This window comes from Acinonyx jubatus, chromosome B3 (genome assembly GCF_027475565.1).
Source record: "Acinonyx jubatus isolate Ajub_Pintada_27869175 chromosome B3, VMU_Ajub_asm_v1.0, whole genome shotgun sequence".
NCBI lineage: Eukaryota > Metazoa > Chordata > Mammalia > Carnivora > Felidae > Acinonyx > Acinonyx jubatus.
This window is the reverse complement of record NC_069386.1, coordinates 35,120,785-35,144,888: the sequence shown is the minus strand read 5'-3', so window position 1 is coordinate 35,144,888 and position 24,104 is coordinate 35,120,785. Positions and strand designations below refer to the sequence as shown.

Genomic DNA, 24,104 nt, shown 5'->3' with positions numbered 1-24,104 from the left:
ATTTCTATAAAAATAATCTCCAAAAGCCTGGCTTTTAATGGCTGTGATACCTACTGTGTGGGTAGATCATAATTTCATTAACCAGCCCCTTGTTGTTGGGCATTTAGGCCGCTTCCACTCTTTCGCTATTATAAATAATGCTGCGGTGAACATCTTGTATATAAATCTTTCTGTTTATCTCTGCTTCTTAAAAAAATTTTTTTTCCAACGTTTTATTTATTTTTGGGACAGAGAGAGACAGAGCATGAACGGGGGAGGGGCAGAGAGAGAGGGAGACACAGAATCGGAAACAGGCTCCAGGCTCCGAGCCATCAGCCCAGAGCCCGACGCGGGGCTCGAACTCACGGACCGCGAGATCGTGACCTGGCTGAAGTCGGAATCTCTGCTTCTTTAAAAGAGCTCCCCAAAGATTGCTTGTCTTAGAACAAAGCCCCTGCCCCCCAGACTTTCCAGTGATGCCCTTTGAAATAAAAGCAAAGCCTATTTTCCACCAGGGAAAGGAACATATGGAACATGTTAACCAAGAGGTGGTTCAGGAGGAAGGTAGAAATAGGTTCAAGATGGGTTTGGATCCATTTCAGGATGTCTGACACAAAGCCAGTGATACAGCTCCCCTCGAGCCTCCTTCCCAGAGCGAGGCAGAGGCTGATCCTCAGGGACCACTGACTTCTTTCTTTGAGAGAATTCCAAAGGGCTTTGATGTTCTTGGCGTGGGAGAAGCAACAATGACAGATCAATAAACGAAGCCAGAATGTGTGGACAATCCGGGACTCCTCCAGCCGGTAGGGGGCGATATCGTCTGCTTCTGTCTTCCAGTTGGGCCTAGGGTTTCTCCCTAACAAGGACTTCCTTTGTTGTTGTCTTAAAACTTTGGCTTACGCTTTATATATTTCTCTCGCCTGTTTTCCTTCCTCTCCTCCCACCTACGCACTTTTCAGAATCACTTTGGGTTGCCATTCATTTATCCCCTTCCTTTGGGAGAAATGTACTGCGTGCTTCCCCTAGGCCAGACATCAAGATTGTGTTCAGACTTTCTAAGACCTAGACGCGCTTGCTCTGGAAGTGCCGACTCACACGGATCAAATGTATTGCAATTCACCCGTATTCCATATGAGGTATATTTTTCCTGTGAAGAAAAATAAGGATTATGTTTTATAACGTCACTTTTGAAATTATTTGGCTACAAGTAATTCGTTCCATCTACGGCCAGCTTTGATTTCCCAGCAGTTATGGGGGGGTGCTCGAGAGTTCTTGCAAAGTGAGAAACATCTAACCTGCACGTCGTCCTCAAAGATAGTGAAATGTTTACGAATTTTTAGGAATGCTAAATGAAACCATTAATGCAGTTGATGTAACATTCTGTTTTGTGGACGTTTCAGTGAAATTTTATTCATTTCCATTGCAAAGCTTTTCCTTCGTGTTTGGGATCCAATAATTTTGTTTTCAGGTCTACAGACAGTTTTTAGGGATCTCTGAAAAGTTCCCAGGCCCTGTAACCGTGCCCAGTGGTTAGCAGAGCCCTCTGTGAGGCTGGGGCACGGAGAAACGGAAGAGTTGGGACAGTTTTTACAGAGCTCCCAGGCCATCGAGTGGCAAACTAATGTAGGTAAGCGTTGCTATAGCGGAGTGTGAGCGGGCCACAGTGAACGTATCATTTGCTCTAAGTTGAGACTCCAGGGGGAGTCAGTGAAGGCTTTCAGAGAGCAGGTGCGTCCGAGCCAGAATATGCGACGGGCGAACAGTTTTCGAAGCAGATATATGCGACGGGCGAACAGTTTTCGAAGCAGATACCAGTGGGGAGGGTGTTGCGGGCAGGCGGCACAGCACATACAAAGGGGGTGGCTGGGAAAAGAACCTCTGCCTATGAACAAGCCAGCTGACCTCTCAGCGCTGCCCACACCGATCGCTAGGGCATCGTTTTCCAGACCAGCGGCACTGGTGTTGGAAAGGCGGTCGTAGGCTCCCCCCACCCGGACCTCCTCCGTGTGAATAGGATCCCTGGCGATTTGAATGAACCCCAAGATCTGAGAGGCAGGCTCTAGTTCCAGCTGGATCGGAGCTAGGCCTCCTCAGGGATTGGGGCTGTGGGAGATGGGGAAGGTGGTGGTCGGCCCGCGCAACCGCAGCCCCGACAGAGCGGCAGGCCAGCTGTTTCAAAAGTTGTTTTCAAGTTTGGCCTGCGAGCCCGTCTGGGGTGGGGGGTGGGGGGTGGGCGGCCAGACAGTTCGACGATTGTTGGAGGGCTGGGCTTTTCTGTCTGGAGACTCCTCCATGCACTGGGCCCACACTGTCCCTTCTGCTGGCCTACACTCCAGACAGCCTGTCTTGCCTGTTGGCTCCCCTAGCCGGTGCATCACCGATTACCTAATAGACTGTAGGCTGTGTGCGTAATTTATTCCTGTGAGTAATTGATCACATTAGGATGAGCAGGGGAAGTACCAGGGAGAGAAGGGAGGAGAAGCATCAATAACCAGGGGAAGGAAAGCTGCTATAGTCAGCTAATTAGATATCTCTCTTGAGCAGCTCTTTCAACATGATGGCCCATTCCGCCGCTGCTGGCTGAGCAACCCCTCCCCCTGCCCCCGCGCGTGGAGGGGCTTTCTGACGGGTGAGGACGAGAGCCAGGAAACTTGGCTCATAGGCCGGGTAATCTTAGGCAAATTACTTCTCTCTGGGCCCCAGTTTTATTGACTTACAGCAGGGGGAAGGCTGGATCAGTGGTTTCCAAACATGGCTGATAGCGGAATCACCAGAGGTGTTTTAGAAAATATCAACCCCAAGGTCGCTGAGACAGGAGGTACAGAGCGAGGCCAGGAAGCTGCGCGGTCATGAGCGCCTCCTCCGACTCTGACGCAGTTGGTCCAACAGAAATGCGGGAACCCCTGGGTTGGAAAGATAACCTCAGACAGAGCTCCTGGCCTGCTCTGACGTTTCCAGGTCATTGGTAAGGATGGATGCCTCCACGACCCCTTCGGAGGGTGAGGACGGTGCTGTGGAAAAGAGACTAGAAGGGCCAGAGACCCTTTATCTACTCCTGGCTGTCAAGAATTCACTCTGTAATCACGGTTTCTCCCTGAGCCTCACACCGAACCCACCGCTAGGCTTTATCCGAGCGCCATGTCGCCGTGTGCCCGGGAAGATTTCAAAATACAGCGGACTGGCTCCCCTCGTCCCTAGAGTCTGCCGTAACACGTATGGGGTAGCTCAGGATGTTGTGTATTTTTTTAAAAATTTTTTTTTAACGTTTTATTTATTTTTGAGACAGGGAGAGACAGAGCATGAACGGGGGAGGGTCAGAGAGAGAGGGAGACACAGAATCTGAAATAGGCTCCAGGCTCCGAGTTGTCAGCACAGAGCCCGACGCGGGGCTCGAACTCACAGACCTCGAGATCATGACCTGAGCCGACGTCGGCCGCTTAACCGACTGAGCCACCCAGGCGCCCCAGGATGTCGTGTATTTAAAGGCTGCCGGGCGATTGTGAAGATCAGCTGGCTTCATAAGGCAGCGACCTGTCCGAAGGCATCGCGGAACGGGACACTGGAAGACCACGGGACTGGGCAGCATCCGGTTGGAGGAGGCCCCTGCCACGTTGGCAGGAAACACGGACCGTAAAGAGCCCTGGGCGGATCCTCACGCTCCTGTCGGTCTCTGCGCGAGTGTAGGCAGAGCCCACCGGTCATGCACTCCGGCGCGAGCAGAAGACCTGTCTCCCAACCGGTGCTTTTACGAATAGGAGCAAGTCACAAGAGCAGCGTGAGTGCGTTCCTTTGTCTGTAAAATGGAGCGTCCACGGTAGGGCCTTCCATCCTCCCAGCCCAGTTGAGAGGATTCAGCGGACCCACTCGAAGCCTGTGCCCTATGAGTGGTCTCTGCGAGAACTGCCCGCTTCATCCCAGTTCCCCCCCAGCACTGGGACCGGCGGGAACTGGGCTGGTTGACTGTTAACCTCTCTCAACCCGCCGTGGAAGCAGGACCTGGAGGGTCTGCTGCCGCGATGGGCCAGAGGGCCCGCGAGGAGACAGACTCCCGGCCTTCGGTCCAGGTGGAAACTTCTGGAATTCCTCCTCTCCACACGGCCAGCTGCATGGCCCAGTGCTTTCGTGTTTTCTCTCATCTCTCGGGGCTGCACATGACAGCCCCAGGTCAGCATGTGCCTGCGTGCTGGCTAGCCAGTGAGACTGGAGCCAGTTTCCAGGGACTGAAGTCTCTGAAATCTGTCACATTCTCTTCATCCCCTTCCCCATCACCTAACCCAAGGTACCTTCCAGGGACCGTTATTGCCCTCTGCAGATGTGTTCTCCTCATAGCAGCCAGAGGGGTCCTCTTATGATATAACTTAGGTCATGTCATTAGTTTTGAGTGGCTTCCCATTCTCACTGGATTAGACCTAAACTGGCGTGTAAGGAATACCCTGGAATGGCTTCTCATTCTCTTTGCCTGAACCCCACACTTCTCCTTGTTTACATGGCCCTGTACAAACTGGCTTCCACGTCTCATCTCACTCCAGGCTACCTACCCTTACTCGCCTTGGGAGGCAGAAACATCGCTATGTGTCTTCCCAAGCTGTTTATTGCCTTGCTGTGCACATGGCCAGACACCGTCCCCCCCTCCTCGCGGTAAGGCGGGGCCGTATTTTGGAGTTCTTGTCAATGGAATATGAGTGCAAGTGAGATGCGTCACCTCTGGTCTTGGCCCCCAAAGCTTTTTCTTTTTGCCGTTGACTGCATGCAGAGGCTATAATGGACCACTCCAAGGAGACCTCGGAGGATGGCAGGGAGCTTGGGTTTTGAGCAACCGAGCAAAAGACCTCCAACCAAACACCCGACTGGTTCTGAGGAGAAAAAGGGATACACTAATATTGTCTGAAATCACTGATATTTGGGCTTGGGTGCTCTAATGGCCCGACTCATCGCCTGTTCTCTGTTCCTGGAATATGTTAAGGTACTTTGTGCTTCTCTGAGGCTGTGTCCTCTGCTTGCAATGCTTTTCCTGACCATTCCTCACATGCTTGCATCTTTAGCCACTAGGTCTAAAACTCACCACCAGCTCTTAGCCTTCATCTGTGTTCTTGTCTTATTTTTTTTTTATAGAACTTTTTACAACTTGTGTGTTGTTTTTCTTAACTTTGGTTTTCATTGTGCTCCCCACTAGAATGTGAGCCTCCAAGGGCATGAATCAAGTCTGTCTCACGCCCCAGCATATATCCCGTGCCGAACAAAGTGTCTGACAAAAAGTAGGCAGTTAACAACTATTAGCTGATGGATTGAATGAATGAATGAATGAATGAACCAATTATGTGTGATTCAGCTCAGTTCATTTCGAATATTTCCGGGGCACCAACTTTGTGCAAGGCACTTTATACACATATAATGCGTTCTCTACTCAATTCTCATTAAAGTCCTAGTGGGGAGGTAAGATCATTATCCCCACTTTACGTAAAGACATCAAGAGGCTTTTGTAGCAACCATAACCCAGGTCCTTCACAATGGCATTCTCGAGCCACCATCTTATCTCTGAAAGGTAGGTCCTATGGTCTCCATTTTACAAAAGGAAAAACTCATGCTCAGACAGACTGAGTCACTTTCCCAAGGTCATGCAGCTAATGAGGTCATGCAGCTGGGATTTAAACCCAGGTCCAGGGGGAGGGAATGGAAGAGAATGGGGACACGCCTCTCTTACAGTGCTATTCTTCCTGACAGCCTCGTTAGAAATCCCCAAAGAATATCTGGAACATGGGTGGAAATGAAGACTGGATTTCTCCAAAGTCCCATGAGCTCTGTTTGCAACGGGATTTCATTTTAAATGCAGGACCCTCTCTCTCCCATGGCGCCTGGGATGAGGGGGCGCCATTTTGTATCCTGGGAATACAGCTCCTGTGACCTTCTGTGAGCCAGGCTGGCCTGGCCACCACCGATAAGCTGGAGGCATGAGTGCCCAGGTTCATCTGGGGAGAGCAGCCGGAGCTGTTGATAGGCAGAGAAAATCTGTGATTAATTATGGCAGATGAAAGTATGAAGTAATGAATCCTTCTTGAGGGCTGGGCAAGCTGAGGAGCCTCTCTCTCTGGATGCATGTGGAGACTGCACAGCCCCTTCTGAAACCAGCAGTAAACTTTAATGGCTGCAAGTTCTGTGACTTGGCGGGCTGCGGATTGGATGGCGCATAGAACTCATGAATTCTCTGGGGTGGGAGCTAATTAGGGTGCAATTTTTCAATTATGGAACATCGAGCGAGCCTCTCCCCAGACCCCCCCACCATCCCTCAATGGATACACTCCATTTGTCTGTTTTCCTTTATTTCTTAATCATTTGATGATATGACAGCAATTATTTGTCATTTGGAAGAGAAAATCGTCACGGAGCTATTGTTTCCCTCCTGAAGCCCCAGCTCTTCTGTGGAGATGGTTACATTTGATAAATGGTCTGCGTTCTCGCCGCTCCTCCCCCAACCCCCACCCGGGGTTGGTGTGGCAACAGAAAAACATTAGCCTGTGACGCGCCTGCTCTGATTGAAACGCCATTTGTAGAAAGGCCTGGAAAAGAGCAGGATCCGGTTGAAAAGAGCCGCAGCCCGGAGCTCTAGGCCCACCCACGTCACCTGGGTTGAGGCTGTGGGACATTTGCTTTGGGAAATTTGGTCACTCCTCTGAGCTAATAAGCCCAGCGTCAGGATCAGGAATGCAAAACAGAAATGGAGCAAAAAAGAAAAAAAAAAAAAAAAAAAAAGGCAAAGAAAAAAGCAGCACTCCGCCAGAAACGGGAACACTTAAATGACTTTGTTTAAATGTCATGGTACTCTCAAAACCCTGTTCTCATATGTATGCAAGTTAATTAAATGGAAAAATGTCAAATTAGTTGCTTAAAATATTAATGGCAGGAATTATCCCAGATTCTAGAGCAGGCAGTGCAGAGGAAATGAACCTTTTAGGGCTTAACCCTTTTTTGGGTCACCCTTCTCGCACAAAATAGATCTTTCTTTTAACCATGGGAATCTCCGTGACTGCCAAAGAGTTCTGTGGGTTTCAGGATCCAAGCTTTCGGTGGTGGGGGGGGGGCAGGGGGAGAGGGTTGCCCTGCAAGTCCGCCTGGAGTACAGAACTCACTAGTGGCATTTATTCCTGTAGCACTGGTTTTTTTCATGGGGGATTTGAGGTTTCCGGGAGGGCCCAATGATCCTGAACATGTCCCAATGGTCTGTTCTGGGGCCTGGGTAACTTGCCATTTTTTCTTTTGGTTTTTGAAGGGTATTTTGGTTTACAGAACCCAGTAAAATGCAAAATAGGAAAGGCTTGCACAAAGAGGGGCACCCCCGTTGGTACTGAATACCAATGGGGTCTAATGGCTGCGCTGACCAAAATGGTGGGAAGAGGGAGAGCCACAGACTCAAGGGCTTTGAATCCAGCAGGGACAGGCTACAGGGCCCCGGATCTGGTCTCATGGTAGCCTGTGGGGAAACTTAAGCCTCAAGAAAACAAGAAACGTTCCAAATGCCACACAGCTATTGAGTGCTGATAAGGCTCATCTATTCATGCACACAGTTTCTGCCCACCTCCCCCAGGGACTTCCATATATTAGGGGACAGCAGGGCAAATAGATACAGGCCCATGCAGGCCACATGCCTAACACCGTAGGAGGAAGGGCAGAGGATGGACGACAGGGACATGGTTATCAGGGAGACCTTGCCTCTATCAGCCAAAGAGCATTTACCACTGACGATGGCAGCCAGCTCTCCATTCTGGCAAAGGCAGGCAGGGAAGGAAGGCAAGGCCTGTCTGTTGAGAAATTACGGCTGGTCACCGCCTCGACATGCTCAGAAGCATCTTGCGGAATTCGATCGGTTCAAGCCTGACAGATGTTATCCCTCTTTTACAGTTTAGGAAAGCAGGAGACCCTCTTGGCAAGGGGAAGTGGCCGAAATGAGTCCGAAGGAATTTGTAATCCTACAGTGGCCAGTGGGGTTTCGGTTTCATTGCAAATTAGCAGTAGAAATACCCAATAATAGAGGTAGGGCCCAGTTTCCAAAAGGGGTATCCTCAGAAGGAAGGAGATATTCTGAGTTGCCCTGTGAGAAAAAAATTCCAAAAAACGTAGGGAACCCCTATGTATCTGTATTTTTATTTTTTTTTAATGTTTATTTACTTTTGAGAGAGAGAGAGAGAGAACGCACGCACGTGAGCGGAGGAGGGACAGAGAGAGAGGGAGACACAGAATCCGAAGCAGGTTCCAGCCTCTGAGCTGTCGGCACAGAGCCAGATGCGGGGCTCAAACTCATGAGCCATGAGATCATGACCTGAGTTGAAGTCGGACGCTTCACTGACTGAGTCACCCAGGTGCCCCAAGAACCCCTACATATGTTTATCCTTTTTTGTATCAGCCAGTGTAGCAAGTTGTATCATGGACCCCAAACACATTTCCATCTTAATCTCCAGAACCTATAAATGCTGCCTTATATGGCAACAAGGACTTTGCAGATGTGATTGAATTAAGCATATTGAGGTGGGAAGATTATTCTGGATAATTCACATGGGCCCAATGTCATCGCTAGGGTCCCTATGAGAAGGAGGCAGGAAGGTCAAAGTGAGGAGTAAGAGATATCATGATTGGAGTGAGGCACTTTGAAGACAGAGAGAGGAGCCCTGAACCAATGAATACAGATGGCCACTGGAAGCTGCAGAAGACAAGGCAACGGGTTCTCCCCTGGAGTTTCCAGAAGGAACCGGCCCTGTCAATACCTTGACTTCACCCCAGTGAGACCGGATTTTGGAACTGTAAGGGAATGAATGCACGCTGCTCTAAGCCACTCAGTTTGTGGTAGTTTGGTACGGCCTCAGTGAGAAACTAATACAGTCAGTTACCGCTGAGTAACAAACCAGCTCGATGCTACTTTGTCATTCTTTGGCGGGAAGGGGTTGGGGGGAGCCGCTCGGTCTCAGATGATAGGTTGGTGTTCAGGGTCTTCACCAGCTGTGTTCTGGGAGAGGGGCTGTGCTCTTTTCGTGGCAATGACAAAAATGGGAGAGAAAATGAGCAGACACTTGCCATGTCTGTTACCGGCTCAGCTCTGAGACACCCCACTTCTGCTCATTTTCCATTGGTCAAAGAAGTCACGTGGCCAAACAACACCAGTGAGGACCCTAGAACTGTACACAGCCCGGTTTAGTGGGAAGAACTGCAAAATGACACAGCAAAGGGCAGGGATATACGATTCTAACACTGAGGAGGGGTAGGAAACAGTTGGGTCCTGCCACACTTTCCTTGAAGATTCATAGTGCACGTTGACATGTGGAGAGCTCCGAGAGGTCCTGCATAAATAAGTCTGTGTAACTCTGTTCACACGGTGTTCTCCAAGCTTCTCGGCATGCAGAGCCCTCCTATTAGCCTACAGGGTTAGTATTTTGAGGCATGCTCCTGAAGGTGGTTCGTCTTTAGAAGTTCAAGGGAGGAGAAGACTGCGGGCTTGCCTGGGCCTTGAAGAGTGGATTCAAGCAGTTGATGAGGCTTTTCCCACGGGGGGAGCAAAACTGAAAATTGTTCGTGTGAGCTAATGTCCCTATCCTCAAGGGACTCTTCCTCATGAGAATCTGATCAAATACTCCGTTCCCTCATGGACAAGAGGAGCCCAGGATGAGATCCTTGTCTAAAAGAGCAAACACCACTGTCTGGGAGTCCCGTCTTCATTAACCCAAGGACCTGTTGGAAATTCCTCAAAAGGCAGACCCTCACCTCTCACCCAAGAGCTGGGGTGCCTCCTGCTGACCGGGCTTCCTGCGAACAAGCACGGATTTGGGAAGTGTTGCTGGATGGGAAACAGAGGTGGGTAAAACAGGTTTCCCACCAAAGTTGATCATCAGGCCTGCTACTAGAAGCAGGTCTCCTGGACTGGAGACCTGAACTCTTTCCCCCTTCCTGTGTGGACCCAGACTAGGAACAGGCAGAGGAACAGGAAGCAAGTTTCCCAACGTGGGAGCTGTCAAGTCCAACTTATGCAGGTGGACATGACTCCATGAGGCCCCCGGAGCAAAGCCGTGAGCCTCTGACGTGTGGGCCTCCACTGCTCTGAGGAACAGGGTTGAGGACACGCTGTCCCTGTGCCCTGCCTGCTTCCCTCCACTGTGAGTCACCACAGCACTGCCCGGGGAGGGCTGGCCACTCTGTGGGATGGTGACTTATTTGACACACTTAATTAGCCTATTTCCATGTAACATGTTTTAACGGAGGCCATTACAGCCTAATAAAAGGAAACAATAGCGCCATAAATCCCAGGATCAATAGAAGGGAAAGCAGTGAGGCTGAGAGTGGCTTCCTCTGAAAGATCCAGAGGGGTTTCAAGAAAGCAATTCCCCTTGAAATTGAAGGATGAGGGGAAAGAATGTTTGCCGGCTCGCTCGCTCGCTCGCTCGCTCCCTCCCTCTCTTATGCATTCAGCAAATATTTAGAGGGTACAGACTATGGGCCAATCTCTCCCGTAAACTCCTAGGACGTAGACAAAAGGCAAGGTCTAGTGGAGGAGAAAGACGCACAATTCAGTGTGGCCAATCCAATGAACAAGAGCTGGAGGGAGAGATTTCCTGGAGGAAGAATATTTGAATAGGTTTTGAAGGATAAGCAGGAGTTTTCTGGGCGGAGAAGGGAGTGGGGGAGGACGATGGTAGGGGCAGGAGGAGCACATGGAGAGCACAGAGGCAGGAAAGGAGCACGGTAAGTTTGGGGAACAGAGTATGAGACAAGCAGAGAGCAGAGACACAGAGACATGGGAGAGGGTGTGGCTGGAGAGGTATGTTGAGGCACGGTGGGAGAGAACCCTCTCTGCCAAGCTAGAGTTTGGATTCTTTTGAGATCCAGCGGAGTTGAAAGAGATCGGAGGGCGCAGTTACCAGAGACAAGTGCTGCAGAGAAAACTCCTTGTCTCGGTTCATTCCGTATCCCGGGCCTGGCACCCTGTAGCTTTGCAGTCTCCCAGGCAAACTTGGTAGGGACACCACAGCCACTTCTGCTTTGTGCCCGAGCAAGACGTATACCCCAGCACAGACATGAGCTCACAGCTTTGGGGGCAGGACTGGAGGGATCGAGGAAGACAGCAGAGGAGCAACCTACCTCTTTAGTTGGAAGGAAGGGGCTGGATCAAGAGAAGGCTGCAAAGGTGTTTGGAGGGACACATGAGACATTCACACTCCAGGAGGCTCCAGGAGACACTGTCAGCTCTTGTTGAGACAACGTGCCAGCGCAGGATACACGTTTTTGGCTGATTAGCCATATGGCGAAAGCGTCGTATAGCGAGGTCACGGCCACCAGCTTAGTCTGCTTTCCCGAAATCTCACGAGTCCATGGGTTGTACTCAAGAGGAGAGCTGGATTCTTAGCTTAGCTTTGCCATCAGCCATGATTTCACTGTGGACTGCCCGCTCTGTCTGAAGTTCAGCTTCTCTTATGGTAAATGAATTTTCCTCAATAGTTCTCTCCTTCACCAAAGCATCCAATCAAGTCCGGTTGATTTTACCACTCAATATGGCATCCTTCCCTCTAGTTGAAGCCACCATCAGATGTCACTTGAGGACTGTTGGAATCCCTGACCTGGACTTCTGACTTCCAGTCTTGCTATGCAGGGTGTTCATCAAGTCTGTGAAAAGATGGAGGTATTTAGGCTGTGTGAGCCACATATGTCTATGCTCTTCTTTGGTGGAAACAACCCAATGTCCACCAACTAATGAATGGAGAAACAAAATGTGGTATGTCCATTCAATGGAATATTAGCCACAAAAACATTATACTAAGCGAAAGACGCCAGACACAAAGGGCCATATGTTATAGGTTCCATTTATAGGAAATATCCAGAATAGGCAAATCTATAGAGACAGAAAGTAGGGCTGAGGTGAGATGGGGAAATGGGGCGGGTGATAGCTAAAGAATATAGGGTTTCTTTTTGAAGAGATGAAAGTATTCTGACATTGACCGAGTAAAGGTTGCAACTGCATTGCATTGACCGAGTAAAGGACTCTGAGTATGCTAAAAGCCATTAAGTTGTATATTATAAATAAGTGAATTATATGGTATGCACCTCATTTCTCAGTAAAGTTGTAGTAAAAAAAAATATCTGTAGCTCACAGGCCATATGAAAATAAGCGGCGGACCACATTTGGCTCATGGACTATTGTTTGCTGATCCAGAGGCTCTATGTTCCTGCCAAATGAATGGCCTAAAATGCAGATCTGGTTTTGTCACTCCCCTGCCAGGAAATCTTCGATGGCTCCCCATTACCCATAGGATAAAGAACTAATTCTTTGGCTCTCATACATGCCCTTCCACACTCTGTCTCCCGCTAGTCTTTCTAGTTTCATGCCTTTCCATCCCTCTCCATGCTACAGCTGCACGGATGAATATTCGTATCCATTGACACTCCCCCTTGGATTTGGTTTCTGTCGTACCCTCTGCCTTCGGTATTTTGGAAAGTTCTTACTTATCTCTCAAACTTTCACTCAGGTATCCCTTTCCTTTATGGAACCTTCTGTAGCCTCCCCAGGAAAGGGGATCGCTGCTACCTTACGTGTTGTCTTGAATTATATTTATTTGATTAAAGATAGGCTTGCCTTCATAAGACTGTGAGCTCCTTGGCAGCAGCAAAACAGGAACCCTGTCTTTTCTTCTTGGCCCAACCAGCGCTCAGCACAAGCCCCTGGCATGCAATCAACATTTAGTAACTGCTTTCTTGAAATGAATTGAAGCCCAGTGAGAAGCTGACTAGCTAAATGGCATCAGAGGAATTCAGCAAAATCTCACTGCAGAAAAGGCTCTTGGAGGATATCTAGTAACCTAAGGCCCTCATTTTCTGGGATAAAACTTGCCTGGCTATGATAAAACTTGCCCGGAATCATCCAGCAATTAGAGGCTGAGACATATCTAGAGTCTGAGTCTCCACCCCCCACCCCGGGGCTCCTGTGTGCACACCTCCGTGTCTTTCTGCAGTCCCTTCCAACGTTAACACTCTGGCAATCAGGGAAGTTTGCCACAGCCAGGCTTTATAGCCATCTCCTTGGCTCAGCTAAGCCAAACATCCCCATGGCCACCAGCCCACTTCTCTCTCCCTCCCACTCTGGGCACTCTTGAGCTCCCTAGAAGGGGTCAACTACCTCAGGAGTGGCCAGAAGAGTGGGCCAGAAGCTCCGGGCAGTGCTGGCTGTAGGAACGGAGAGTACGGCCCACCCTCTGATGCAGCTGGAGCTGGAGGTTGGACCCCGGCTCAGATGTGGATCCCACAGTTTGATTTATTGCATTGGGTACTTGTTCCACACATGTTTTTCCTATGCCTGGGAACACCCCAGGCTGACTGTGGTTTTCTCTTTCTTTTATTGTGTGTGTGTGTGTGTGTGTGTGTGTGTGTGTGTGTGTGTCTGAGAGTGAGAGACAGAGACAGAGAGAGACACACAGAAACAGAAACAGAGAAAGAGAGGTATTTCTGAGTCAGATACAGGATCAAGGTCCTTGGAGACTGCTAAAGAATTAAAGAAGATTCTGGATTTTACTAAGGCTTATTCCTCTCCTGCAGGCACGTGTATAGCCAGCTACAACCTCTGTAGCCTGCACGGCGCCTACTATGTGCCAGGCACCTGGTCCTGTTGAGCCTCATGCCAACTCCATGCCGTAGGAGGGATTGCCCTTGTGTTCAGGACAAGGGAACCATGGCTGGGAGGGCCAGGCCATGCTTACGGCCCTGGTTAGCAACGGTGGAGCCTAGACCCAGAGTCGAGCCTTTGTTTCTGCCACCTGAGCCCTTGAACTTTCTCCTCTATAGGAAGGGCCTCCTCTGGCCAGACACTAAGCTTTCACCATGACAGACATGTACCCACCCCACCCCCCCCTTCTTAGAGCTTCATTGGTATTTGTATGATGCCATTGCCACCGGCCTTGTGGACAGCTTTACTAAAACTGATCAAACTCCAAGCTATTTTGGGGGTCCACCTCTACGTTTCGTATCGATGCTCTGACTTATTAAGGCGCTGATCAGCCATTCCAATGTCTCCCATTAGCAGAGGAAGAAATCAAGGACTGGGGAGGTCAAGCGACATGCCCAAGGCCAGCTAGCTAGTTGATGACTGAGCCGCGATGCGGGGGTCCTTGTCTCGTGTCTCAGCTCAAGGTCTTTGTGTCCTGCTGTGTCGCCTTCATGCTACAAGCTCTCTCTTTCCACGGAAGTGTTTTGGACCCCATCTCGTCATTTCTACTTTAGCTGTGCGTAGTACCCCTCCTCATATCCTTGCGATGCTCTCTTGTCTCCAAGGGTGGAAATAGCACAACAGCTGAGGAGCCAGGAAACGCAGGCTCTGTCCATGGTTTCCGTGGTGCTGGCTTCTTTGAGTCCTTGAGTCTAAGGCGCCCCCCGCCCGGACAAAAGCCCATATACTGAAAAGGCCTTCCCCGTTTTAGAGGTGAGACATGGAGGCCAGAAAGGATGGAAACGACTAACTCAAGCGCACACAGAGATGACAGTCAGTCTAAGACTGGAAATTGTTGCCCCCTGCTGCCAGGTGTAGCTGCGGCTTTGAGGAGCCATTTGTCTTTTCCGGTGGGTCCTCATGAGCAGAGAAGCAGATGCCAGCTTTTTTGAGGAAGTACGTCCTGATGCTCAGTGTTGCTTGAGTTGTAAGAAGATTCTCTGAGAGGTAGTGAGCTCCCTGTGGCCGGAGATGGCCAAGTAGAGGCTGCATAAGCCCCCGCCCAAGGGAGTGTGGAGCAGACCGAAGAGGGCTCTGTGACTTTGAGCTCAGTGCCTAACCCAAAGGGCCCATGACCCCAGGATCCAAGACTCTTGCCTTTCCTTCTGGGAGAGTAGGGGAGCAGGAAGGGGTGGGGTAGTAGCTTCAAAGACAGAAAAAGCCTTCTACCTAAAGAGGTCCCACTGTTGGTCATCAACCAAAGGTTTTGTGGGACGTTCGCTGAAAAGTAAGTCTGAGCCTTGTAATTTAACCTTCGCTCCCGAGGGGGTGTCTAACTAGATGAAAGGGTACAGCACTTAGAGGAGGTTACAGAACCTCCGGGGGGGGGGAGTGGGGGATGGGGGCGGAAAGGAGCCCAGGAAATGGGCGGGGGTTGTCCCAGACACTCAGCTGGATTTGATGGGGCAGATGAAAGTGCAGGAAATGGCCCGGCATTCAATTCTGGGCAGCAGCCTGGACATCTTCACGGACCAGGGGCCAAGGGCCTCGGCATCCAGGGATCCTTGAAAGCTGGCGTCCAGGGACGCCTCTTCCAGTAGGTGAAGCAGATCTGGAAGTTACGTCTTCGAAGTTTCTTCCTCAGCTTGGGGCCAGCCCAGACCGAATGTGGTTTCCTGTCTTTGGGGGTGAGGCTGTGTGCGTACGTGTTCGCTACCTGCCTTTTGCTGGCCGCAGGGTTTGTGTCCATCTCAGGAGCCCAGGACTCTCAGACCTCAGCCCGACGTGCTGAGATGTTCTGGGACCCAGCCAGGTCAGTCCCTTCCAGCGGATTCTCACCTGCGAGAATTTCGCAGTGACTGCTCCGGACTCCGCACACGTGTTGTGCTAGGCCCTGGGACCTAGCCATAGCAGGACCTACCCGCTGCCCCCACGAGCTCAGAGCCCAGCCTTGTTTCTAGAAGCGGACTCCCAGTCTGTGTGGTTTTGTGCCTAGGGAGCACAGAGTCTGTGTGCCTGTGATGTTTTGGCGATGGGAATTCTTACCATGCTTGCCTCCCTCCTCGAAATGTTCTCACCCTTTCCCCGCCCCACATGCTCTGTCTGCAGGAATGTAGAGCGGGGGTGGGGGGGGGTTGTATGCCCTCTTGTCCCCTATGGCAGTTGAGGCCAGTGAGGCTCAGAGTGAATGACTCGGCAAGACCCCATAGCAAGATGGCGGCTGATGGGAGACCAGGTCTCCGACCTATTTTTTTTTTTTTTTTTTTTAAATAGCTTATCAAGATTTACTATACCTTTGCTTTCAACGCATGGGACATCGAGTGTAGAGAGTTCATACTGAACAAATGACATTCATGAGGCCAAAAGAGGAAACGACATGGAAGAATTTGCATTGTTTCGCCTACATTGTTCGAAATACAAATATGCAGATTTTGACGCCGGAAAAAAAAAAAATCTGAGTTGTGTTTATCAGGGACTTAAACTGAACCTAGGACTTTTTCACCCCTCCATTAGAAAGAACACACAACAACAACAACAACAACAAATCCCAGAAAAAGAAATAGGCTAAAAGTTCTTTGGCTGCCGAGGCAGTCAGGACTCTTGCCTTGTGCCAAGAGAGGTGACATCTGGCCGGAGATGAAATGGCCGTGTTTCACTTTGTGCAGGTTCCCGGCTTGCTGACTTGTGATACTATAAAAAGGTGGCTGGGAAGGGACCAGACTGTGGGGACCTGGGAATGTATGTCACAGGAGCATCAGATGTACGCATCGCTTTCCCGGTGGCGAGTTGCAAAGCAAAGAGACCGGGGAAGCTCAGGGTTGGAGTGGCCGGGCAGAGCCTGTGTCACTAAGGGCCAGGAAGGAGGGGTGACCCAGCACCGGAATTTCACCACCACCCCTGGGGCTCAGGATTAGTAAAGGGAGGACCTCTTAGGGAGGACCCTTCCCAGCTCCTGTGGACCGAGCCTGGAGGAGTCAGTGCCTTGGAGATACCTCCATGTCGTCCGAGGCCCGTGTAGACAAGGGAAGGATCAATGTGCCCGGACTAGCCTTTCTGCCCTTCATCAAGGGAAGATGTGGTCTTTGTTCCAGGCTTTTCCAAGACTGTCTCCTTGAGTTTTTCCCACGGAGGTCACCCACTGGACACCTGTGGGCTTTATGTGGGCTGGAGACGGCTTTTATTTGCTGGGATTTTCTTTCAGGAGCTGTAATTGCTGCCAGCATTGAAACACTGGGCGTTTTCACGTAAAAAAAAAAAAAAAATCTGGCCTTTCTTGAGAACCTGGGAAATCTGGCCACGCGGGGCCGAGTCCCCGTGTGACCACCATCACTGGAGCTGGTTCAGTCCCCGCCACCCTTTGGCCCCAATCCTGTTTGCCTTGGTCCCCACCCAGCCACTCTCTCAGTTTCATTACCTTCCTGGCCCCGGGGCACGTGCATTTGTGACCCATGCCCGAGTCCGTCTTCGTTTTCTAGACAAGGATGCCAAAGACCTGGTATAAGAGGCGTGGAAATTGATGCTCTGAGGGTACCTCCCCTAGCTTAATATTTGTTGTCCCCGTCCCCCCCCACCCCCTCCCCTGGGGATATCCCCACTCTTTTCAAGCAGCTCCAGGCTCTGCTGGCTAAAAACAGCTGGGCCAACAGGAGGCTCAGAGACGTCGGCCCTCGCCCCACGCCCACCGTGGAATGTGCCCCAACCCCCCAAGAGCCATCGCAATTTCCAGATTAAAGATTCCAGGCAGGCTGGGGCATATTTCCCACCCAGTGTCTGGGGCTTATTTTCTCCTTCAAGTCATTACAAGTTCGAAGTCTCTAGCAACCCAGGGTCTTGAAGGCGTAGCTGCCTTTCCTGACAGCCCGGGCTGTTCAGACACCAGGTTTTCTCTGTTCCTTTTCCATATGCCCCGCTCTAGCCTTTGGTCTGGGTGCAGCTTGTCAACATTAAATAAGCACTTCTTGTGGTTCACTCATAACAATTCTTTAGATCTTGGAAGCCAGGCTGTGGAGCTCTGCATATGTATAGATCTCATTTTCACACAACAGTCTGCTTAGCAGATGGGGACCCAGACCAGCCTCCAACATTTAGCTGAGAGTTAAGATGTGGGAAACTAGGTGGCTTTTAACCAGCCCGGACTGCTGTCAGTGTTCAACCTTAGAGAATTTTCACAGGGAAAAGAAAAAAAAAAAACAACAAAACCCAACAACAACAACAACACACACACACACACGCGCGCGCGCACACACACACAAAACCAACAAAACCACAGTTTTCCTTGCTCCCCCAAACCAGATGGCAGATGGTATGGAACCAATAAAACACAGACTCGAACGTTTGTTTATTTAACTTTGAATGTAATATGGCTTTGTGGTCTCGCAAGGAAACACCAACCTTCCAACCAAAGAGATGACGGGTTAGTCGAACTTCAGAGCGGCACTTGGAGGTGCTCCTGAGGAGGCCATAGAGAGGGGCCAGGGGCAATTAATGGCCAGACCCCAAGCCCCGTGGCCCGTTTGCCTCTCTGGGTAAAGACGTAGGAGGTCCTCACGCACGCTGACTGACGCTTGGTTTCTGTTGCTGGTCTTTTGTCAAGGTTCAGTCCAAGAGGCAGCCTGCCACATGAGGAATGTTTCTGCGTCATTTCCAAAACATCTGTGGAAGATGTCGCTCCGGGCCACCAGTGCGAAAGACCATGAGAAAACGGCCCGAGCCCTTGAGGAAAGGCGCTCTTTCATGGTGCATTGGGGTTTGTGATGTCAGAGCACGAGAGTTGTGTGGTTCACTTTTTGCTTTGGCTTTCCAGAGACCTCGGGCGAAATTATACGCTCAGTTGAAATAACTATCGCCATTAATTAAGATTCTTTGGGTTACAAGTGGCAGAAACCCAGCCCAGACACCTTCAAATAAAAAGATAATTTATCAGGTTAAGTAAGTGCAGATGGCTTCAGAGATGGCTGGGTTCAAGGGCTTCATGTTACCAGGGCTCCCTTGTAGATAGGCTTTTCTACAAGGCAGTCCCATACCTTAAACTGCCCGCAAAAGCACATCCTACAAGGTTAGCAACGCCAGCAGAAAGAATCTTTTCCACCAGCCTTGTTGGCAAATCCTGCTTGGCAGATAGGCTCGTTTTTGAACTAATAGAGGGGCCAGAGACTTGGGGGTACTCTGACTGGTTAAATCTGGGCCATGGTGACCCTCCCTGTAGGTGGGAAGGGGGCCCAACTTAGCACCACCCTAAGCACATGGAATATATTCCCTATTGGAAATATGGGGTGAGGGAAACTAGGCCAGTAGACGTCTACTTTAGCCTGGGATTCTGGCATAGCTTTCTGTTCTCTCCACTAATTCATTCTCTCTCTCCCTCTCTCTCTCTCTTTTGAAATGAGGTTAGTAAATATGCATCTTTCATGGTAAGCAATCCTAAAATTATGGAAAGTGGAAGTAACTTATTCTGCACGAGTGAACAGTGAAAGATTGAACATACTCTAAAATATAGAGTTCTTTGGTAAAACGGAACCATCGTTGGTTCAGAATGCCAAAGCCAAGGGAGGTGGAGAGTTCATAGCGTGGGTTGTGGATGAGCTCACAGAGGCCCTGGGGCTGGGGGTGGGGGCGTGGGGCTACCTTGTTCGAAGTCTGGTTGCAAATCAACTGCAGAGCCTGGAACTCGGAACCGGATTTCAGATCCAGGGCTCTCCCCGTTCCCTGTCTGACTATGGTTTCTCATCTTCCTATGTTGCTCTCCCAAGGCCTGACCCATGTTCCTTTTTCAGACCCTTGTTCTGGAATCTTCTATGAAATGGGTGGCAAAAGTTTCTTGCCAAGGTAAGAACTTACAACTGATAGGAATAACACTTAACAGAACTCTCCCCTGCACTATTTGGGTCTTCAATACCCAAAAGAATGCATACTTTAGGAATTATTTCTGCATCAGTTTGTTAACTGCCAAGTAACAAGTTATTACAAATGGAGCAACTTAAAACAACACACCCATTTATCACCTCACAGCCTCCATTGATCCGGACACCAGGTGTGGCTCAGCTGGGTCCTCTGCACAAGAGCTCACAAAACTGCAACCAAGGTCTAGGCTGGGTTGCAGTCTCATCAGGAGGCTCAACTGGGGAAAGATGCACTTCCAGGCTCGCTCGGGTTGTGGCCAAAGTCATTTCCTTGTGTCCGTATGACCAAGGTCCCTGGCTTTTTGCTGCCTGTGAGCTGGAGGCCTAAGACCCTTAGATCCTAGAAGCCAGCCCTCCAGTTTCTGGCCACGTGGACTTTCTCGACACGGCTGATACCTTCATCAGGCCAGTGAGGAGAAATGCTCACTCGGGTCTGGAGTTTTATATAAAGCTCCATAATCATGTGGTTGAAAGCCCATCATCCTGGCCCTATAACATAACCTAATCATGGAAGTGCTGTCCTTTGCCATAGACTGTTGGGTAGAAGCAAGTCACAGATTCTGCCAGGGTGGGAATTATTCGGGTGACCTTGGGGTCTTCCTCCACGAGCCCTCACACCTTGGTGAATCACCCTGCGTGTACCCACGTCTGTGTAACGGGGAGCACCTGCCCCGTGCCAGGCAGTACCCTGGTCTCTGCAGACGGCCAAGTGGATATGTCGGACCCAAGAGCAGATAGTGGCCCTATGGCAAGGCAACATGCCAAAGGCTGCATATTTGAAGGGTCTGGGGTCACAGAGGATAGGGTCTCTCCTTGGGCTGGGAGAGCAGGGCAGAGGGCCAGAGAGGGCTTCCCAAAGGGGCTGACGCTGGCACAGCCTTGACGGTTTAGTAGGACATCAAGGAAGAACAGAAAGGATAGCAGAGGAGGCCAAGATGTGGAGGCAAAAAGGCAAGGGGGATCTGGGGAACCACAAGTGATCCAGTGTGACCGATACAAGTGCACTGGGGAGATGGGGGTGGGGCCAAGTCACCAGGGACTTAGACACCAAGATTAGAAGTGTCTTCCTTCTGTGGTCCGTCGAGGGCTGCCATGGTTGGGGTATTGGGGGCAATGGCACGATCAGGTTGGGGCTGCAGAGAAAGAGGTCTCCTAGCAGGAGGCTGAGCAGGGAAAGTCACTGTGGGTACTAAGGAGGGGCCTCCTCCCCCCCACTCCCCGACATAAACCCCAGGGAACGCAAACCTTCTTAGAGCCGTTTCAGGCAGCCAAGTTGTCAGAATGATGAGTACTGCAGCCCCGCAGCTGAACCAAAGAAGAAAAAAGTCCCAACAAGCCCCATTTCACTGCCCTTGACCTTGCAGTAGAGCTCTAAGTGCAAAATCTGTCATCTATTAATCTGTTAGAAGTTGACAAAAGGGACTTTGATCAGAGGTTGTTTTTTCCCCCCTTCTTAAGTTTCCTGATGACACATAATAGCCCATTTCAGCCGGAGGGCCGGAAGCGCGGCCCTCATTCTGTTCACTTCAACCCCAGTGGCCTCCCGCCCCGTGGCTCTCTCCCCGCCCCGATATTAATTGGCCTGTAAGTGGTTACATGTGTTCCTTTTTATGTGTCAGTTGGAGTCTGTTATTTGAACTTCACAGCTATTTGGGAACACAGAAGTGATGCTCTGGGACCAAGTGGGGGAATGGAACAGTCCAGAATATGTTGCACTGGCTCCCACCTCCTGATTCTTTCCTTCCTCTATCCCCGGAGGTCTTAATGCCTCCCACTGCCACCCCCACCCCCACCCCCTCCCCATCGCCCCTCTGAGTTAGGCATCCCCCCAACACTGCAGCCCAGCTCTTGGAACCATGAAGTTCACAGCCAAGAAAAGCCTCGGGGAGTCCCAAACTGTAGCTTCTGGTTTTAAAGAAATGAAAAGCCCCAGAGAGGGGGAAGGGTTTTTAATGAAAATAACATTTGCTGAGGGGCTATCATGTACGTATTTCTTACATGTGTTCTCTTGTTTCATCCTTAAAATAACTCCATGCGTTCGGAACCACATTGCCACTTTCAGATGGGGGAATTGGAGACTCAGACTCTAAGCAAGAAGGCTCTAGGGCCAGATTGCCAAGATTAGGTCCTGCCTCTAACTCTTACCAGCTGTGTGATCTTGGGCGACTTGTCTAGCTTCTCTGTGTCGCAGATTGCTCGTCAATAATGGATCTACTAATAGCACCTACTTCAAAGGGCTGCTGGGAGAATTAAATTGATTGAGGGTTTTCAGGGGCTTAGGGCAGGGCCTGGGGTACAGAAAGCACTTAATATGGGTCAGCTGATGCTGCTCTGCAAGGCAGTGTGGCCCCGTGGTGCAGAACACTGTTTCCGGAGGGAGAAGCCCTGGGTTTGAATTTCAGCTACCCCAGTTTGCAGCGTGAGCATGGGTGACTCACTTATTCACTCAATTTTCCCATCTACATAATGGGGATATTCCCAATGGTTGGCGTTGGGGGGGGTGGGGGAGTCCCTCAATGAAATGCTTAGTTCCCCACATAATTACCTTGGAATGAATTTCACTGACTGATAAACACCATTCAACCTCACAGAGATTTTCACCTGATATTTGGTGACTCATTTCATTTTTGAGAATTTTACGTTTTTAAAAGTAATCTCAGCGCCCAACATGAGGCTTGAACCCATGACCCTGAGATCAAGACTGGCGTGCTCTACGGACCGAGCCAACCAGGCACCCCTAGTGATCCATGAATGTGAATGGACTTCAAAAAATTATGTGTCGTATCATCAGCGAGTAGAGAAGACTTTTGCATTTTAAAAAACAATGGAAAAAGCAAAGGGGGGAATCAAACCAAGAATAAACTAGGGTTCTTGAAAAGTAACATTAACAGACCAAAAAACATGTTAAATAACACAACATTTGGAACATGAGGAGAACTCTCAGAAAGTAAAACCAAGAGATAACCAGATTGAAGAGAGGAAAGATAAGAAAATTGGAGGGTATATCTAGGATATCCAGCATCCAAATAGTCAGAGTTCCAAAGAGAGGAAAACGGAGAAAACACAGGGGAGGCAATATTTAAGGAAATAACACAAAAATAAAAATTCTCGGAACTGAAATCATGAGTTTCCTTGACTGAATTCACCACATGCTCAACACAGCCAATGATGAAAAGACCCACATCAAGGCAAATTATTGTGAAATTTCATAATACCATGGATAAAGGGAAGATATTGAAAGCTTCCAGAAAGGAAAAAATGAAAAACAAAAACAAAAACAAGACATGTGTAAGGGATCAGGTTATAGGATGGCACTGGATTTCTCAACACTCAGTTCTGGAAGCTGATTTACACCCTAGAATTCTATACCCAGCCAAACTATTAACCAAGTGTGGGCTTTCCAGCAGCAACACTGAAAACTAGAAGCCAAAGAAGCAATGTTTTCAACATTCTGACCAAAATACTGATTTGCAATGTAGAGTTTATGTCCAGCCAAATCACAATCTATCAGAGGCTCTAAGGGCGTTTTTAAAACACAGATTTCTTCCACATTTGCTTTCCATCTTTCCCGTCTCAGGATGCTACAACAGGGAGTGTTCTGCTAAAAGGAGGGAGTCAACCAGGGAAGAGGCAGACCCGGATCCACAAAGATAATCCTGTGGTGGAAAAAGAGAAGGGATCCCTAAGAGCGTGGATGGCAGTCGTGGCCTGGATACCTCGCTCCCTCTCATCCTGCCGTCATGGCCCCACCTTACGGTGGCTGGCACTGTGGCTCCCCTGACAGCTGACTGACTCTCCATCAAGCCCCATCTGCTTCCTGAGCCTCCCCACCGCAGCTCCTGAGCCCGCTTCCTCCCAGACCCCTCACCGGGCAATGGAAACTTCTGGAGCCATCTGGTGCTGCCTTCTGCCATCCAGGCATGAACGCCCCGCCCAGGTCGCCTCTTCTTTCAAACAGGATAGTAATCACGGCGCTGAAGTCACAAGGTCATGGTGAGGACGGAGCGAGCGGATGTTTCCGAAGCAAGAAGCAGGTAGAATGGCACCTGACGCGTGGTGACGCAACACTGGCGTCTGTTAAGTGAAATACGTTATGGAACGACGTGAAGGTCAACCTGTAGTAGATTGGAAACACATCAGTTTAAACTTCAGCCGCGGCTGAGGTTAATTCGTCCTCCCCTCGTGGTCACGTACACCTGAACGCTCCCAAACTGGAGGCTTTTGCACTCATGATGCCAGTACAAGTCTGACCACATCGCTTCCTGCTGATCGCGACTGAGCGACGCCTCACCCGAAGGGAGGAAGAAGCTGGAGTCTTCTCAGCCCACGAGCCTGGCTCGGCTGTCCTCTGTAGAGTCACCTTGACTCAGCCCTCCCTTGCCAACCATCCTCCCGCTGCCTCAGCCAGCAACTCGTGAGCTGTGCTCCCTCCCGCCTCCAGACCTTCAACCATGCTGTTCCCTCTGCCTGGACTGCTCTTCCCCATACCTCCCCTTTCTCCTTTAGCTGCTTCCTACTTAACCCCTTGGATCTTAACCGGATCATCCTTTCTGCTGAGA

General features: G+C 50.1%; 2 long non-coding RNA genes across 3 annotated transcripts in view; one reads left to right on the top strand and one right to left on the bottom strand.

Annotated features, from left to right (window-relative positions):
* LOC106980791 (uncharacterized) overlaps positions 1-18,980 on the top strand; it is a 27,224-nt gene extending 8,244 nt beyond the window's left edge. For both annotated transcript variants that reach the window (XR_003423179.2, XR_008299064.1), the window contains one exon: positions 18,240-18,980. This is a non-coding gene — a long non-coding RNA (uncharacterized LOC106980791). The remainder of the gene's footprint in view (positions 1-18,239) is intronic.
* LOC113601867 (uncharacterized) lies at positions 17,961-23,929 on the bottom strand. Its single transcript, XR_003423180.2, has 2 exons — positions 23,414-23,929; positions 17,961-18,543 (listed from the first exon to the last, which is right to left on the bottom strand). It is a non-coding gene; the product is annotated as an uncharacterized LOC113601867 (long non-coding RNA).
* Between the last annotated feature and the right edge of the window lie 175 nt (positions 23,930-24,104).